The sequence below is a fragment of the Amblyomma americanum genome, chromosome 1 (genome assembly GCF_052857255.1).
Source record: "Amblyomma americanum isolate KBUSLIRL-KWMA chromosome 1, ASM5285725v1, whole genome shotgun sequence".
Taxonomy (NCBI): domain Eukaryota; kingdom Metazoa; phylum Arthropoda; class Arachnida; order Ixodida; family Ixodidae; genus Amblyomma; species Amblyomma americanum.
Window position 1 is genome coordinate 532,890,429 of NC_135497.1, and position 16,734 is coordinate 532,907,162.

Genomic DNA, 16,734 nt, shown 5'->3' on the forward strand with positions numbered 1-16,734 from the left:
CGTGGAACGTCATCTAAGGACGAGGGCGGAAACTGTGCGAGAGCCCTCTTAATCTACCTATGGCATCAAGACTGCCAGAACCGAGACCCTCGCTAAGCTATTAGCAGGTAAGTTAAAAGAAATGATGGGCCCGTTTGACAAACCTATGAAGGGAGACAACAGTCACCGAAACAAGGTGCATAGGGGAATGTTTTTTATGTGTTGTGCTTACCAGTGGGATATTATAGTACTTAGATTATTAAATCGCTTAAAGAAAATACTTATAATGCAACAAAAAAAACAACCATGCCGCCGGTGGGATCCGAAGCCACGACCTCCGAATATCCCGTCCGGTGCTCTTACCAACTGAGCTACGGCGACGGCTGTCCAATCTGCTGCTCTCGTGGGAATTTATGTTCATTGGGTGTAAGCGAACCTTTAGAGTGTTCACCAGCGCCACCCTCGACCTATAGCGGCGGACGTAGCACGTTCTGCAATACTGCGAGCGTGACGTGGAACGTCATCAAAGGACGAGGGCGGAAACTGTGCGAGAGCCCTCTTAAGCTACATATGGCATCAGGACTGCCAGAACCGAGACCCTCGTTAAGCTATTAGCAGGTAAGTTAAAGGAAAGGAGGGGCCCGTTTGACAAACCTATGAAGGGAGCCAACAGTCACCGAAACCAAGGTGCATAGGGGAATGTTTTTTATGCGTTGTGCTGATCAGTGGGATATTATAGTACTTATATTAGTAAATCGCTTAAAGAAAATTACTTATAAAGCGCCTGAAAAACAACCATGCCGCCGGTGGGATCCGAACCCACGACCTCCGAATATCGCGTCCTGTGCTCTTACCAACTGAGCTACGGCGACGGCTGTCCAATCTGCTGCTCTCGTGGGTATTTATGTTCATTGGGTGTAAGCGAACCTTGAGAGTGTTCACCAGCGCCACCCTCGACCTTAGCGGCGGACGTAGCACGTCCTGTAATACAGCGAGCGTGACGTGGAACGTCACCTAACGGCGAGGGCGGAAACTGTGCGAGAGCCCTCTTAAGCTACCTATGGCGTCAAGACTGCCAGAACCAAGACCCTCGTTAAGCTATTAGCAGGTAAGTTAAAGGAAATGATGGGCCCCTTTGACAAACCTATGAAGGGAGCCAACAGTCACCGAAGCCAAGGTGCATAGGGGAATGTTTTTTATGCGTTGTGCTGATCAGTGGGATATTATAGTACTTATATTAGTAAATTGCTTAAAGAAAATTACTTATAAAGCGCCTGATAAACAACCATGCCGCCGGTGGGATCCTAACCAACGACCTCCGAATATCGCGTCCGGTGCTCTTACCAACTGAGCTACGGCGACGGCTGTCCAATCTGCTGCTCTCGTGGGTATTTATGTTCATTGGGTGTAAGGGAACCTTGAGAGTGTTCACCAGCGCCACCCTCGACCTTAGCGGCGGACGTAGCACGTCCTGTAATACAGCGAGCGTGACGTGGAACGTCACCTAACGGCGAGGGCGGAAACTGTGCGAGAGCCCTCTTAAGCTACCTATGGCGTCAAGACTGCCAGAAGCGAGACCCTCGTTAAGCTATTAGCAGGTAAGAGAAAGGAAATGAGGGGCCCGTTTTACAAACCTATGAAGGGAGCCAACAGTCACCGAAACCAAGGTGCATAGGGGAATGTTTTTTTATGTGTTGTGCTTATCAGTGGGATATTGTAGTACTTAGATTAATAAATCGCTTAAATAAAATTACTTATAAAGCAGCAGAAAAAACAACCATGCCGCCGGTGGGATCAGAACCCACAACCTCCGAATATCGCGCTCGGTGCTCTTACCAACTGAGCTACGGTGACGGCTGTCCAATCTGCTGCTCTCGTGGGTATTTATGTTCATTGGGTGTAAGCGCACATTGAGAGTGTTCACCAGCGCCACCCTCGACCATAGCGGCGGACGTAGCACGTCCTGTAATACCGCGAGCGTGACGTGGAACGTCATCTAACGGCGAGGGCGGAAACTGTGCGAGAGCCCTCTTAAGCTACCTATGGCATCAAGACTGCCAGAACCAAAACCCTTGTTAAGCTATTAGCAGGTAAGTTAAAGGAAATGAGGGGCCCGTTTGACAAACCTATGAAGGGAGCCAACAGTCTCCGAAACCAAGGTGCATAGGGGAATATTTTTTATGCGTTGTGCTGATCAGTGGGATATTATAGTACTTATATTAGTAAATCGCTTAAAGAAAATTACTTATGAAGCACCTGAAAAAACAACCATGCCGCCGGTGGGATCCTAACCAACGACCTCCAAATATCACATTCGGTGCTCTTACCAACTGAGCTACGGCGACGGCTGTTCAATCTGCTGCTCTCGTGGGTATTTATGTTCATTGGGTGTAAGCGAACCTTGAGAGTGTTCACCAGCGCCGCCCTCGACCTTAGCGGCGGACATAGCACGTCCTGTAATACAGTGAGCGTGACGTGGAACTTCATCTAAGAACGAGGGCGGAAACTGTGCGAGAGCCCTCGTAAGCTACCTATGCCATCAAGACTGCCAGAACTAAGATCCTGGTTAAGCTATTAGCAGATAAGTTAAAGGAAATGAAGGGCCCGTTTGACAAACCTATGAAGGGTGCCAACAGTCACCGAAACCAAGGTGCATAGGGGAATGTTTTTTTTGTGTTTGGCTTATCAGTGGGATCATATAGTACTTAAAATAATTAATCGCTCAAAGAAAATTACTTATAAAGCAGCAGAAGAAACAACCATGCCGCCGGTGGGATCCGAACCCATGACCTCCGAATATCGCGTCCGGTGCTCCTACCAACTGAGCTACGGCGACGGCTGTCCAATCTGCTGCTCTGGAGGGTATTTATGTTCATTGGGTGTAAGCGAACCTTGAGAGTGTTCACCAGTGCCATCCTCGACCTTAGCGGCGGACGTAGCACGTCCTCTAATACCGCGAGCGTGACGTGGAACGTCATCTAAGGACGAGGGCGGAAACTGTGCGAGAGCCCTCTTAATCTACCTATGGCATCAAGACTGCCAGAACCGAGACCCTCGCTAAGCTATTAGCAGGTAAGTTAAAGGAAAAGAGGGGCCCGTTTGACAAACCTATGAAGGGAGCCAACAGTCACCGAAACAAGGTGCATAAGGGAATGTTTTTTATGTGTTGTGCTTACCAGTGGGAGATTATAGTACTTAGATTAATAAATCGCTTAAAGAAAATTACTTATAAAGCAGCAAAAAAACAACCATGCAGCCGGTGGGATCCGAACCCACGACCTCCGAATATCGCGTTCGGTGCTCTTACCAACTGAGCTACGACGACGGCTGTCCAATCTGCTGCTCTCGTGGGTATTTATGTTCATTGGGTGTAAGCGAACCTTGAGAGTGTTCACCAGCGCCACCCTCGACCTTAGCGGCGGACGTAGCACGTCCTGTAAACCGCGAGCGTGATGTGGAACGTAATCTAACGGCGAGGGCGGAAACTGTGCGAGAGCCCTCTTAAGCTACCTATGGCATCAAGACTCCCAGAACCCAGACGCTCGTTAAGCTATTAGCAGGTAAGTTAAAAGAAATGAGGGGCCCGTTTGACAAACCTATGAAGGGAGACAACAGTCACCGAAACCAAGGTGCATAGGGGAATGTTTTTATGTGTTGTGCTTATCAGTGGGATATTATAGTACTTAGAATAATAAATCGCTTAAAGAAACTTACTTATAAAGCAGCAGAAAAACAACCATGCCGCCGGTGGGATCCGAACCCACGACCACCGAATATTGCGTTCGGTGCTCTTACCAACTGAGCTACGGCGACGGCTGTCCAATCTGCTGCTCTCGTGGGTATTTATGTTCATTGGGTGTAAGCGAACCTTGACAGTGTTCACCAGTGCCACCCTCGACCTTAGCGGCGGACGTAGCACGTCCTGTAATACCGCGAGCGTGACGTGGAACGTCATCTAAGGACGAGAGCGGAAACTGTGCGAGAGCCCTCTTAATCTACCTATGGCATCAAGACTGCCAGAACCGAGACCCTCGCTAAGCTATTAGCAGGTAAGTTAAAGGAAAAGAGGGGCCCGTTTGACAAACCTATGAAGGGAGCCAACAGTCACCGAAACAAGGTGCATAGGGGAATGTTTTTTATGTGTTGTGCTTACCAGTGGGATATTATAGTACTTAGATTAATAAATCGCTGAAAGAAAATTACTTATAATGCAACAAAAAAAACAACCATGCCGCCGGTGGGATCCGAACCCACGACCTCCGAATATCGCGTCCGGTGCTCTTACCAACTGAGCTACGGCGACGGCTGTCCAATCTGCTGCTCTCGTGGGAATTTATGTTCATTTGGTGTAAGCGAACCTTTAGAGTGTTCACCAGCGCCACCCTCGACCTATAGCGGCGGACGTAGCACGTTCTGCAATACTGCGAGCGTGACGTGGAACGTCATCAAAGGACGACGGCGGAAACTGTGCGAGAGCCCTCTTAAGCTACCTATGGCATCAGGACTGCCAGAACCGAGACCCTCGTTAAGCTATTAGCAGGTAAGTTAAAGGAAAGGAGGGGCCCGTTTGACAAACCTATGAAGGGAGCCAACAGTCACCGAAGCCAAGGTGCATAGGGGAATGTTTTTTATGCGTTGTGCTGATCAGTGGGATATTATAGTACTTATATTAGTAAATTGCTTAAAGAAAATTTCTTATAAAGCGCCTGAAAAACAACCATGCCGCCGGTGGGATCCTAACCAACGACCTCCAAATATCACGTTCGGTGCTCTTACCAACTGAGCTACGGCGACGGCTGTCGAATCTGCTGCTTTCGTGGGGATTTATGTTCATTGGGTGTAAGCGAACCTTGAGAGTGTTCACCAGCGCCACCCTCGCCCTTAGCCGCGGACGTAGCACGTCCTGTAATACAGCGAGCGTGACGTGGAACGTCATCTAAGGACGAGTGCGGAAAATGTGCGAGAGCCCTCTTAAGCTACCTATGGCATGAAGACTGCCAAAACCGAGACCCTCGTTAAGCTATTAGCAGGTAAGTTAAAGGAAAAGAGGGGCCCGTTTGACAAACCTATGAAGGGAGCCAACAGTCACCGAAACAAGGTGCATAGGGGAATGTTTTTTATGTGTTGTGCTTACCAGTGGGATATTATAGTACTTAGATTATTAAATCGCTTAAAGAAAATTACTTATAATGCAACAGAAAAAACAACCATGCCGCCGGTGGGATCCGAACCCACGACCTCCGAATATCCCGTCCGGTGCTCTTACCAACTGAGCTACGGCGACGGCTGTCCAATCTGCTGCTCTCGTGGGAATTTATGTTCATTGGGTGTAAGCGAACCTTTAGAGTGTTCACCAGCGCCACCCTCGACCTATAGCGGCGGACGTAGCACGTTCTGCAATACTGCGAGCGTGACGTGGAACGTCATCAAAGGACGAGGGCGGAAACTGTGCGAGAGCCCTCTTAAGCTACCTATGGCGTCAAGACTGCCAGAACCAAGACCCTCGTTAAGCTATTAGCAGGTAAGTTAAAGGAAATGAGGGGCCCGTTTGACAAACCTATGAAGGGAGCCAACAGTCACCGAAGCCAAGGTGCATAGGGGAATGTTTTTTATGCGTTGTGCTGATCAGTGGGATATTATAGTACTTATATTAGTAAATTGCTTAAAGAAAATTACTTATAAAGCGCCTGAAAAACAACCATGCCGCCGGTGGGTTCCTAACCAACGACCTCCAAATATCACGTTCGGTGCTCTTACCAACTGAGCTACGGCGACGGCTGTCGAATCTGCTGCTTTCGTGGGGATTTATGTTCATTGGGTGTAAGCGAACCTTGAGAGTGTTCACCAGCGCCACCCTCGCCCTTAGCCGCGGACGTAGCACGTCCTGTAATACAGCGAGCGTGACGTGGAACGTCATCTAAGGACGAGTGCGGAAAATGTGCGAGAGCCCTCTTAAGCTACCCATGGCATGAAGACTGCCAAAACCGAGACCCTCGTTAAGCTATTAGCAGGTAAGTTAAAAGAAATGAGGGGCCCGTTTGACAAACCTATGAAGGGAGCCAACAGTCACCGAAACCAAGGTGCATAGGGGAATGTTTTTTTTTATGTGTTGTGCTTATCAGTGGGATATTGTAGTACTTAGATTAATAAATCGTTTAAAGAATATACTTTTAAAGCAGCAGAAAAAACAATCAAGCCGCCAGTGGGATCCGAACCTACGACCGCCGAATATCGCGTCCGGTGCTCTTACCAACTGAGCTACGGCAACGGCTCTCCAATCTGCTGCTCTCGTGGGTAATTATGTTCATTGGGTGTAAGCGAACCTTGAGAGTGTTCGCCAGCGCCACCCTCGACCATAGCGGCGGACGTAGCACGTCCTGTAATACCGCGAGCGTGACGTGGAACGTCACCTAACGGCGAGGGCGGAAACTGTGCGAGAGCCCTCATAAACTACCTATGGCATCAAAACTGCCAGAACCGAGACCCTCGCTAAGCTATTAGCAGGTATGTTAAAGGAAATGAGGGGCCCGTTTGACAAACCTATGAAGGGAGCCAAGAGTCACCGAAACCAAGGTGCATAGGGGAATGTTTTTTATGTGTTGTGCTTACCAGTGGGATAATATAGTACTTAGATTAATAAATCGCTTAAAGAAAATTACTTATAAAGCAGCAGAAAAAACAACCATGCCGGCGGTAGGATCCGAACCCACGACCGCAGAATATCGCTTCCGGTGCTCTTACCAACTGAACTACGGCAACGGCTGTCCAATCTGCTTCTCTCGTGGGCATTTATGTTCATTGGGTGTAAGCGAACCTTGAGAGTGTTCACCAGCGCCACCCTCGACCATAGCGGCGGACGAGAACGTCCTGTAAACCGCGAGCGTGATGTGGAACGTAATCTAACGGCGAGGGCGGAAACTGTGCGAGAGCCCTCTCAAGCTACCTATGGCATCAAGACTCCCAGAACCCAGACCCTCGTTAAGCTATTAGCAGGTAAGTTAAAAGAAATGATGGGCCCGTTTGACAAACCTATGAAGGGAGACAACAGTCACCGAAACCAAGGTGCATAGGGGAATGTTTTTATGTGTTGTGCTTATCAGTGGGATATTATAGTACTTATAATAATAAATCGCTTAAAGAAACTTACTTATGAAGGAGCAGAAAAACAACCATGCCGCCGGTGGGATCCGAACCCACGACCTCCGAATATTGCGTTCGGTGCTCTTACCAACTGAGCTACGGCGACGGCTGTCCAATCTGCTGCTCTCGTGGGTATTTATGTTCATTAGGTGTAAGCGAACCTTGAGAGTGTTCACCAGTGCCACCCTCGACCTTAGCGGCGGACGTAGCACGTCCTGTAATACCGCGAGCGTGACGTGGAACGTCATCTAAGGACGAGGGCGGAAACTGTGCGAGAGCCCTCTTAATCTACCTATGGCATCAAGACTGCCAGAACCGAGACCCTCGCTAAGCTATTAGCAGGTAAGTTAAAGGAAAAGAGGGGCCCGTTTGACAAACCTATGAAGGGAGCCAACAGTCACCGAAACAAGGTGCATAGGGGAATGTTTTTTATGTGTTGTGCTTACCAGTGGGATATTATAGTACTTAGATTATTAAATCGCTTAAAGAAAATTACTTATAATGCAACAGAAAAAACAACCATGCCGCCGGTGGGATCCGAACCCACGACCTCCGAATATCCCGTCCGGTGCTCTTACCAACTGAGCTACGGCGACGGCTGTCCAATCTGCTGCTCTCGTGGGAATTTATGTTCATTGGGTGTAAGCGAACCTTTAGAGTGTTCACCAGCGCCACCCTCGACCTATAGCGGCGGACGTAGCACGTTCTGCAATACTGCGAGCGTGACGTGGAACGTCATCAAAGGACGAGGGCGGAAACTGTGCGAGAGCCCTCTTAAGCTACCTATGGCATCAGGACTGCCAGAACCGAGACCCTCGTTAAGCTATTAGCAGGTAAGTTAAAGGAAAGGAGGGGCCCGTTTGACAAACCTATGAAGGGAGCCAACAGTCACCGAAACCAAGGTGCATAGGGGAATGTTTTTTATGCGTTGTGCTGATCAGTGGGATATTATAGTACTTATATTAGTAAATCGCTTAAAGAAAATTACTTATAAAGCGCCTGAAAAACAACCATGCCGCCTGTGGGATCCGAACCCACGACCTCCGAATATCGCGTCCTGTGCTCTTACCAACTGAGCTACGGCGACGGCTGTCCAATCTGCTGCTCTCGAGGGTATTTATGTTCATTGGGTGTAAGCGAACCTTGAGAGTGTTCACCAGCGCCACCCTCGACCTTAGCGGCGGACGTAGCACGTCCTGTAATACAGCGAGCGTGACGTGGAACGTCACCTAACGGCGAGGGCGGAAACTGTGCGAGAGCCCTCTTAAGCTACCTATGGCGTCAAGACTGCCAGAACCAAGACCCTCGTTAAGCTATTAGCAGGTAAGTTAAAGGAAATGAGGGGCCCGTTTGACAAACCTATGAAGGGAGCCAACAGTCACCGAAACCAAGGTGCATAGGGGAATGTTTTTTTTTATGTGTTGTGCTTATCAGTGGGATATTGTAGTACTTAGATTAATAAATCGCTTAAAGAAAATTTCTTATAAAGCAGCAGAAAAACAACCATGCCGCCGGTGGGATCAGAACCCACAACCTCAGAATATCGCGCTCGGTGCTCTTACCAACTGAGCTACGGCGACGGCTGTCCAATCTGCTGCTCTCGTGGGTATTTATGTTCATTGGGTGTAAGAGAACCTTGAGAGTGTTCACCAGCGCCACCCTCGACCATAGCGGCGGACGTAGCACGTCCTGTAATACCGCGAGCGTGACGTGGAACGTCATCTAAAGACGAGGGCGTAAATTGTGCGAGAGCCCTCTTAAGCTACCTATGGCATCAAGACTGCCAGAACGGAGACCCTCGTTAAGCTATTAGCAGGTAAGTTAAAGGAAATGAGGGGCCCGTTTGACAAACCTATGAAGGGAGCCAACAGTCACCGAAACCGAGGTGCATAGGGGAATGTTTTTTATGTGTTGTGCTTATCAGTGGAATATTGTAGTACCTAGATTTATAAATAGCTTAAAGAAAATACTTATAAAGCAAAAAAACAACCATGCCGCCGGTGGGATCCGAACCCACGACCTCCGAATATCGCGTCCGGTGCTCTTACCAACTGAGCTACAGCGACGGCTGTCCTATCTGATGCTCAAGTGGGTATTTATGTTCATTGGTTGTAAGCGAACCTTGAGAGTGTTCACCAGCGCCAACCTCAACCATAGAGGCGAACGTAGCACGTCCTGTAATACCGCGAGCGTCACGTGGAACGTCATCTAACGGCGAGGGCGGAAACTGTGCGAGAGCCCTCTTAAGCTACCTATGGCATCAAGACTGCCAGAACCAAGACCCTCGTTAAGCTATTAGCAGGTAAGTTAAAGCAAATGAGGGGCCCTTTTGACAAACCTATGAAGGCAGCCAATAGTCACCGAAACCAAGGTGCATAGGGGAATTTTTTTTATGTGTTGTGCTTACCAGTGGGATATTATAGTACTTAGATTAATAAATCGCTTAAAGAAAATTACTTATAAAGCAACAGAAAAAACAACCATGCCACCGGTCGGATCCGAACACACGACCTCCGAATATCGCGTCCGGTGCTCTTACCAACTGAGCTACGGCGACGGCTGTCCAATCTGCTGCTCTCGTGGGTATTTATGTTCATTGGGTGTAAGCGAACCTTGAGAGTGTTCACCAGCGCCACCCTCGACCATAGAGGCGGATGTAGCACGTCCTGTAATACCGCGAGAGTGACGTGGAACATCATCTAACGGCGAGGGCGGAAACTGTGCGAGAGCCCTCTTAAGCTACCTATGACATCAAGACTGCCAGAACCGAGACCCTCGTTAAGCTATAAGCAGGTAACTTAAAGGAAATGAGGGGCCCGTTTGACAAACCTATTAAGGGAGCCAACAGTCACCGAAACCAAGGTGCATAGGGGAATGTTTATTTATGTGTTTTGCTTATCAGTGGGATATTGTAGTACTTATATTAAAAAATCGCTTAAAGAAAATTACTTATAAAGCAGCAGAAAAAACAACCATGCCGCCGGTAGGATCCGAACCCACGACCGCAGAATATCGCGTCCGGTGCTCTTACCAACTGAACTACGGCAACGGCTGTCCAATCTGCTTCTCTCGTGGGCATTTATGTTCATTGGGTGTAAGCGAACCTTGAGAGTGTTCACCAGCGCCACCCTCGACCATAGCGGCGGACGTAGCACGTCCTGTAAACCGCGAGCGTGATGTGGAACGTAATCTAACGGCGAGGGCGGAAACTGTGCGAGAGCCCTCTTAAGCTACAATTGGCATCAAGACTCCCAGAGCCCAGACCCTCGTTAAGCTATTAGCAGGTAAGTTAAAGGAAATGAGGGGCCCGTTTGACAAACCTATGAAGGGAGACAACAGTCACCGAAACCAAGGTGCATAGGGGAATGTTTTTATGTGTTGTGCTTATCAGTGGGATATTATAGTACTTAGAATAATAAATCGCTTAAAGAAAATTACTTATAAAGCAGCAGAAAAACAACCATGCCGCCGGTGGGATCCGAACCCACGACCTCCGAATATCGCGTTCGGTGCTCTTACCAACTGAGCTACGGCGACGGCTGTCCAATCTGCTGCTCTCGTGGGTATTTATGTTCATTGGGTGCAAGCGAACCTTGAGAGTGTTCACCAGTGCCACCCTCGACCTTATCGGCGGACGTAGCACGTCCTGTAATACCGCGAGCGTGACGTGGAACGTCATCTAAGGACGAGGGCGGAAACTGTGCGAGAGCCCTCTTAATCTACCTATGGCATCAAGACTGCCAGAACCGAGACCCTCGCTAAGCTATTAGCAGGGAAGTTAAAGGAAATGAGGGGCCCGTTTGACAAACCTATGAAGGGAGCCAACAGTCACCGAAACCAAGGTGCATAGGGGAATGTTTATTTATGTGTTGTGCTTATCAGTGGGATATTGTAGTACTTAGATTAAAATATCGCTTAAAGAAAATTACTTATAAAGCAGCAGAAAAAACAACCATGCCGCCGGTGGGATCCGAACCCACGACCGCCGAATATCACGTCCGGTGCTCTTACCAACTGAGCTACGGCGACGGCTGTCCAATGTGCTGCTCTCGTGGGTATTTATGTTCATTGGGTGTAAGCGAACCTTGAGAGTGTTCACCAGCGCCACCCTCGACCTATAGCGGCGGACGTAGCACGTTCTGCAATACTGCGAGCGTGACGTGGAACGTCATCAAAGGACGAGGGCGGAAACTGTGCGAGAGCCCTCTTAAGCTACCTATGGCATCAAGACTGCCAGAACTGAGACCCTCGTTAAGCTATTAGCAGGTAAGTTAAAGGAAAGGAGGGGCCCGTTTGACAAACCTATGAAGGGAGCCAACAGTCACCGAAACCAAGGTGCATAGGGGAATGTTTTTTATGCGTTGTGCTGATCGGTGGGATATTATAGCCCTTATATTAGTAAATCGCTTAAAGAAAATTACTTATAAAGCGCCTGAAAAACAACCATGCCGCCGGTGGGATCCTAACCAACGACCTCCAAATATCACGTTCGGTGCTCTTACCAACTGAGCTACGGCGACGGCTGTCGAATCTGCAGCTTTCGTGGGTATTTATGTTCATTGGGTGTAAGCGAACCTTAAAAGTGTTCACCAGCGCCACCCTCGACCTTATCGGCGGACGTAGCACGTCCTGTAATACAGCGAGCGTGACGTGGAACGTCATCTAAGGACGAGTGCGGAAAATGTGCGAGAGCCCTCTTAAGCTACCTATGGCATGAAGACTGCCAAAACCGAGACCCTCGTTAAGCTATTAGCAGGTAAGTTAAAAGAAATGAGGGGCCCGTTTGACAAACCTATGAAGGGAGCCAACAGTCACCGAAACCAAGGTGCATAGGGGAATGTTTTTTTTATGTGTTGTGCTTATCAGTGGGATATTGTAGTACTTAGATTAATAAATCGTTTAAAGAATATACTTATAAAGCAGCAGAAAAAACAATCAAGCCGCCAGTGGGATCCGAATCTACGACCGCCGAATATCGCGTCCGGTGCTCTTACCAACTGAGCTACGGCAACGGCTCTCCAATCTGCTGCTCTCGTGGGTAATTATGTTCATTGGGTGTAAGCGAACCTTGAGAGTGTTCACCAGCGCCCCCCTCGACCATAGCGGCGGACGCAGCACGTCCTGTAATAACGCGAGCGTGACGTGGAACGTCACCTAACGGCGAGGGCGGAAACTGTGCGAGAGCCCTCATAAGCTACCTATGGCATCAAAACTGCCAGAACCGAGACCCTCCCTAAGCTATTAGCAGGTATGTTAAAGGAAATGAAGGGCCCGTTTGACAAACCTATGAAGGGAGCCAACAGTCACCGAAACCAAGGTGCATAGGGGAATGTTTTTTTATGTGTTGTGCTTACCAGTGGGATATTATAGTACTTAGATTAATAAATCGCTTAAAAAAATTACTTTAAAGCAACAGAAAAAACAACCATGCCGCCGGTGGGATCCGAACCAACGACCTCCGAATATCGCGTCCGGTGCTCTTACCAACTGAGCTACGGCGACGGCTGTCCAATCTGCTGCTCTCGTGGGTATTTATGTTCATTGGGTGTAAGCGAACCTTGAGAGTGTTCACCAGCGCCACCCTCGACCTTAGCGGCGGACGTAGCACGTCCTGTAATACAGCGAGCGTGACGTGGAACGTCACCTAACGGCGAGGGCGGAAACTGTGCGAGAGCCCTCTTAAGCTACCTATGGTGTCAAGACTGCCAGAACCAAGACCCTCGTTAAGCTATTAGCAGGTAAGTTAAAGAAATGAGGGGCCCGTTTGACAAACCTATGAAGGGAGCCAACAGTCACCGAAACCAAGGTGCATAGGGGAATGTTTTTTTTATGTATTGTGCTTATCAGTGGAATATTGTGGTACTTAGATTAATAAATCGCTTAAAGAAAATTACTTATAAAGCAGCAGAAAAAACAACCATGCCGCCGGTGGGATCAGAACCCACAACCTCCGAATATCGCGCTCGGTGCTCTTACCAACTGAGCTACGGCGACGGCTGTCCAATCTGCTGCTCTCGTGGGTATTTATGTTCATTGGGTGTAAGAGAACCTTGAGAGTGTTCACCAGCGCCACCCTCGACCATAGCGGCGGACGTAGCACATACTGTAATACCGCGAGCGTGACGTGGAACGTCATCTAACGGCGAGGGCGGAAACTGTGCGAGAGCCCTCTTAAGCTAGCTATGGCATCAAGACTGCCAGAACCGAGACCCTCGTTAAGCTATTAGCAGGTAAGTTAAAAGAAATGAGGGGCCCGTTTGACAAACCTATGAAGGGAGCCAACAGTCACCGAAACCAAGGTGCATACGGGAATGTTTTTTATGTGTTGTGCTTATCAGTGGGATATTGTAGTACTTATATTAATAAATACCTTAAAGGAAATACTTATAAAGCAGCAGCAAAAACAACCATGCCCCCGGTGGGATCCGAACCCACGACCGCCGAATATCGCGTCCGGTGCTCTTACCAACTGAGCTACGGCGACGGCTGTCCAATCTGCTGCTCTCGTGGGTATTTATGTTCATTGGGTGTAAGCGAACCTTGAGAGTGTTCACCAGCGCCACTCTCGACCTTAGCGGCGGACGTAGCACGTCCTGTAAACCGCGAGCGTGATGTGGAACGTAATCTAACGGCGAGGGCGGAAACTGTGCGAGAGCCCTCTTAAGCTACCTATGGCATCAAGACTCCCAGAACCCAGACCCTCGTTAAGCTATTAGCAGGTAAGTTAAAAGAAATGAGGGGCCCGTTTGACAAACCTATGAAGGGAGACAACAGTCACCGAAACCAAGGTGCATAGGGGAATGTTTTTATGTGTTGTGCTTATCAGTGGGATATTATAGTACTTAGAATAATAAATCGCTTAAAGAAACTTACTTATAAAGCAGCAGAAAAACAACCATGCCGCCGGTGGGATCCGAACCCATGACCTCCGAATATTGCGTTCGGTGCTCTTACCAACTGAGCTACGGCGACGGCTGTCCAATCTGCTGCTCTCGTGGGTATTTATGTTCATTGGGTGTAAGCGAACCTTGAGAGTGTTCACCAGTGCCACCCTCGACCTTAGCGGCGGACGTAGCACGTCCTGTAATACCGCGAGCGTGACGTGGAACGTCATCTAAGGACGAGAGCGGAAACTGTGCGAGAGCCCTCTTAATCTACCTATGGCATCAAGACTGCCAGAACCGAGACCCTCGCTAAGCTATTAGCAGGTAAGTTAAAGGAAAAGAGGGGCCCGTTTGACAAACCTATGAAGGGAGCCAACAGTCACCGAAACAAGGTGCATAGGGGAATGTTTTTTATGTGTTGTGCTTATGAGTGGGATATTATAGTACTTAGATTAATAAATCGCTTAAAGAAAATTACTTATAATGCAACAAAAAAAACAACCATGCCGCCGGTGGGATCCGAACCCACGACCTCCGAATATCGCGTCCGGTGCTCTTACCAACTGAGCTACGGCGACGGCTGTCCAATCTGCTGCTCTCGTGGGAATTTATGTTCATTTGGTGTAAGCGAACCTTTAGAGTGTTCACCAGCGCCACCCTCGACCTATAGCGGCGGACGTAGCACGTTCTGCAATACTGCGAGCGTGACGTGGAACGTCATCAAAGGATGAGGGCGGAAACTGTGCGAGAGCCCTCTTAAGCTACCTATGGCATCAGGACTGCCAGAACCGAGACCCTCGTTAAGCTATTAGCAGGTAAGTTAAAGGAAAGGAGGGGCCCGTTTGACAAACCTATGAAGGGAGCCAACAGTCACCGAAGCCAAGGTGCATAGGGGAATGTTTTTTATGCGTTGTGCTGATCAGTGGGATATTATAGTACTTATATTAGTAAATTGCTTAAAGAAAATTACTTATAAAGCGCCTGAAAAACAACCATGCCGCCGGTGGGATCCTAACCAACGACCTCCAAATATCACGTTCGGTGCTCTTACCAACTGAGCTACGGCGACGGCTGTCGATTCTGCTGCTTTCGTGGGGATTTATGTTCATTGGGTGTAAGCGAACCTTGAGAGTGTTCACCAGCGCCACCCTCGCCCTTAGCTGCGGATGTAGCACGTCCTGTAATACAGCGAGCGTGACGTGGAACGTCATCTAAGGACGAGTGCGGAAAATGTGCGAGAGCCCTCTTAAGCTACCTATGGCATGAAGACTGCCAAAACCGAGACCCTCGTTAAGCTATTAGCAGGTAAGTTAAAAGAAATGAGGGGCCCGTTTTACAAACCTATGAAGGGAGCCAACAGTCACCGAAACCAAGGTGCATAGGGGAATGTTTTTTTTTTATGTGTTGTGCTTATCAGTGGGATATTGTAGTACTTAGATTAATAAATCGTTTAAAGAATATACTTTTAAAGCAGCAGAAAAAACAATCAAGCCGCCAGTGGGATCCGAACCTACGACCGCCGAATATCGCGTCCGGTGCTCTTACCAACTGAGCTACGGCAACGGATCTCCAATCTGCTGCTCTCGTGGGTAATTATGTTCATTGGGTGTAAGCGAACCTTGAGAGTGTTCACCAGCGCCACCCTCGACCATAGCGGCGGACGTAGCACGTCCTGTAATACCGCGAGCGTGACGTGGAACGTCACCTAACGGCGAGGGCGGAAACTGTGCGAGAGCCCTCATAAACTACCTATGGCATCAAAACTGCCAGAACCGAGACCCTCGCTAAGCTATTAGCAGGTATGTTAAAGGAAATGAGGGGCCCGTTTGACAAACCTATGAAGGGAGCCAACAGTCACCGAAACCAAGGTGCATAGGGGAATGTTTTTTATGTGTTGTGCTTACCAGTGGGATAATATAGTACTTAGATTAATAAATCGCTTAAAGAAAATTACTTATAAAGCAGCAGAAAAAACAACCATGCCGCCGGTAGGATCCGAACCCACGACCGCAGAATATCGCTTCCGGTGCTCTTACCAACTGAACTACGGCAACGGCTGTCCAATCTGCTTCTCTCGTGGGCATTTATGTTCATTGGGTGTAAGCGAACCTTGAGAGTGTTCACCAGCGCCACCCTCGACCATAGCGGCGGACGAGAACGTCCTGTAAACCGCGAGCGTGATGTGGAACGTAATCTAACGGCGAGGGCGGAAACTGTGCGAGAGCCCTCTTAAGCTACCTATGGCATCAAGACTCCCAGAACCCAGACCCTCGATAAGCTATTAGCAGGTAAGTTAAAAGAAATGATGGGCCCGTTTGAAAAAACCTATGAAGGGAGACAACAGTCACCGAAACCAAGGTGCATAGGGGAATGTTTTTATGTGTTGTGCTTATCAGTGGGATATTATAGTACTTATAATAATAAATCGCTTAAAGAAACTTACTTATGAAGCAGCAGAAAAACAACCATGCCGCCGGTGGGATCCGAACCCACGACCTCCGAATATTGCGTTCGGTGCTCTTACCAACTGAGCTACGGCGACGGCTGTCCAATCTGCTGCTCTCGTGGGTATTTATGTTCATTAGGTGTAAGCGAACCTTGAGAGTGTTCACCAGTGCCACTCTCGACCTTAGCGGCGGACGTAGCACGTCCTGTAATACCGCGAGCGTGACGTGGAACGTCATCTAAGGACGAGGGCGGAAACTGTGCGAGAGCCCTCTTAATCTACCTA

The 16,734-nt window shown here is 48.7% G+C and overlaps 8 non-coding genes across 8 annotated transcripts; all 8 read right to left on the reverse strand.

Moving 5' to 3' along the window:
* Window positions 1-286: 286 nt before the first annotated feature.
* TRNAS-GGA (transfer RNA serine (anticodon GGA)) lies at window positions 287-360 on the reverse strand. The gene has a single exon. It is a non-coding gene; the product is annotated as a tRNA-Ser (tRNA).
* Window positions 361-3,718: 3,358 nt separating this feature from the next.
* On the reverse strand, window positions 3,719-3,792 carry TRNAL-CAA (transfer RNA leucine (anticodon CAA)). The gene has a single exon. It is a non-coding gene; the product is annotated as a tRNA-Leu (tRNA).
* A 1,397-nt stretch (window positions 3,793-5,189) lies between these two features.
* Window positions 5,190-5,263, reverse strand: TRNAS-GGA (transfer RNA serine (anticodon GGA)). Its single transcript has one exon. It is a non-coding gene; the product is annotated as a tRNA-Ser (tRNA).
* Window positions 5,264-7,151: 1,888 nt separating this feature from the next.
* Window positions 7,152-7,225, reverse strand: TRNAL-CAA (transfer RNA leucine (anticodon CAA)). Its single transcript has one exon. It is a non-coding gene; the product is annotated as a tRNA-Leu (tRNA).
* Window positions 7,226-7,641: 416 nt separating this feature from the next.
* TRNAS-GGA (transfer RNA serine (anticodon GGA)) lies at window positions 7,642-7,715 on the reverse strand. The gene has a single exon. It is a non-coding gene; the product is annotated as a tRNA-Ser (tRNA).
* Window positions 7,716-11,074: 3,359 nt separating this feature from the next.
* Window positions 11,075-11,148, reverse strand: TRNAS-UGA (transfer RNA serine (anticodon UGA)). The gene has a single exon. It is a non-coding gene; the product is annotated as a tRNA-Ser (tRNA).
* Window positions 11,149-14,017: 2,869 nt separating this feature from the next.
* TRNAL-CAA (transfer RNA leucine (anticodon CAA)) lies at window positions 14,018-14,091 on the reverse strand. Its single transcript has one exon. It is a non-coding gene; the product is annotated as a tRNA-Leu (tRNA).
* Window positions 14,092-16,471: 2,380 nt separating this feature from the next.
* On the reverse strand, window positions 16,472-16,545 carry TRNAL-CAA (transfer RNA leucine (anticodon CAA)). Its single transcript has one exon. It is a non-coding gene; the product is annotated as a tRNA-Leu (tRNA).
* Window positions 16,546-16,734: the final 189 nt, after the last annotated feature.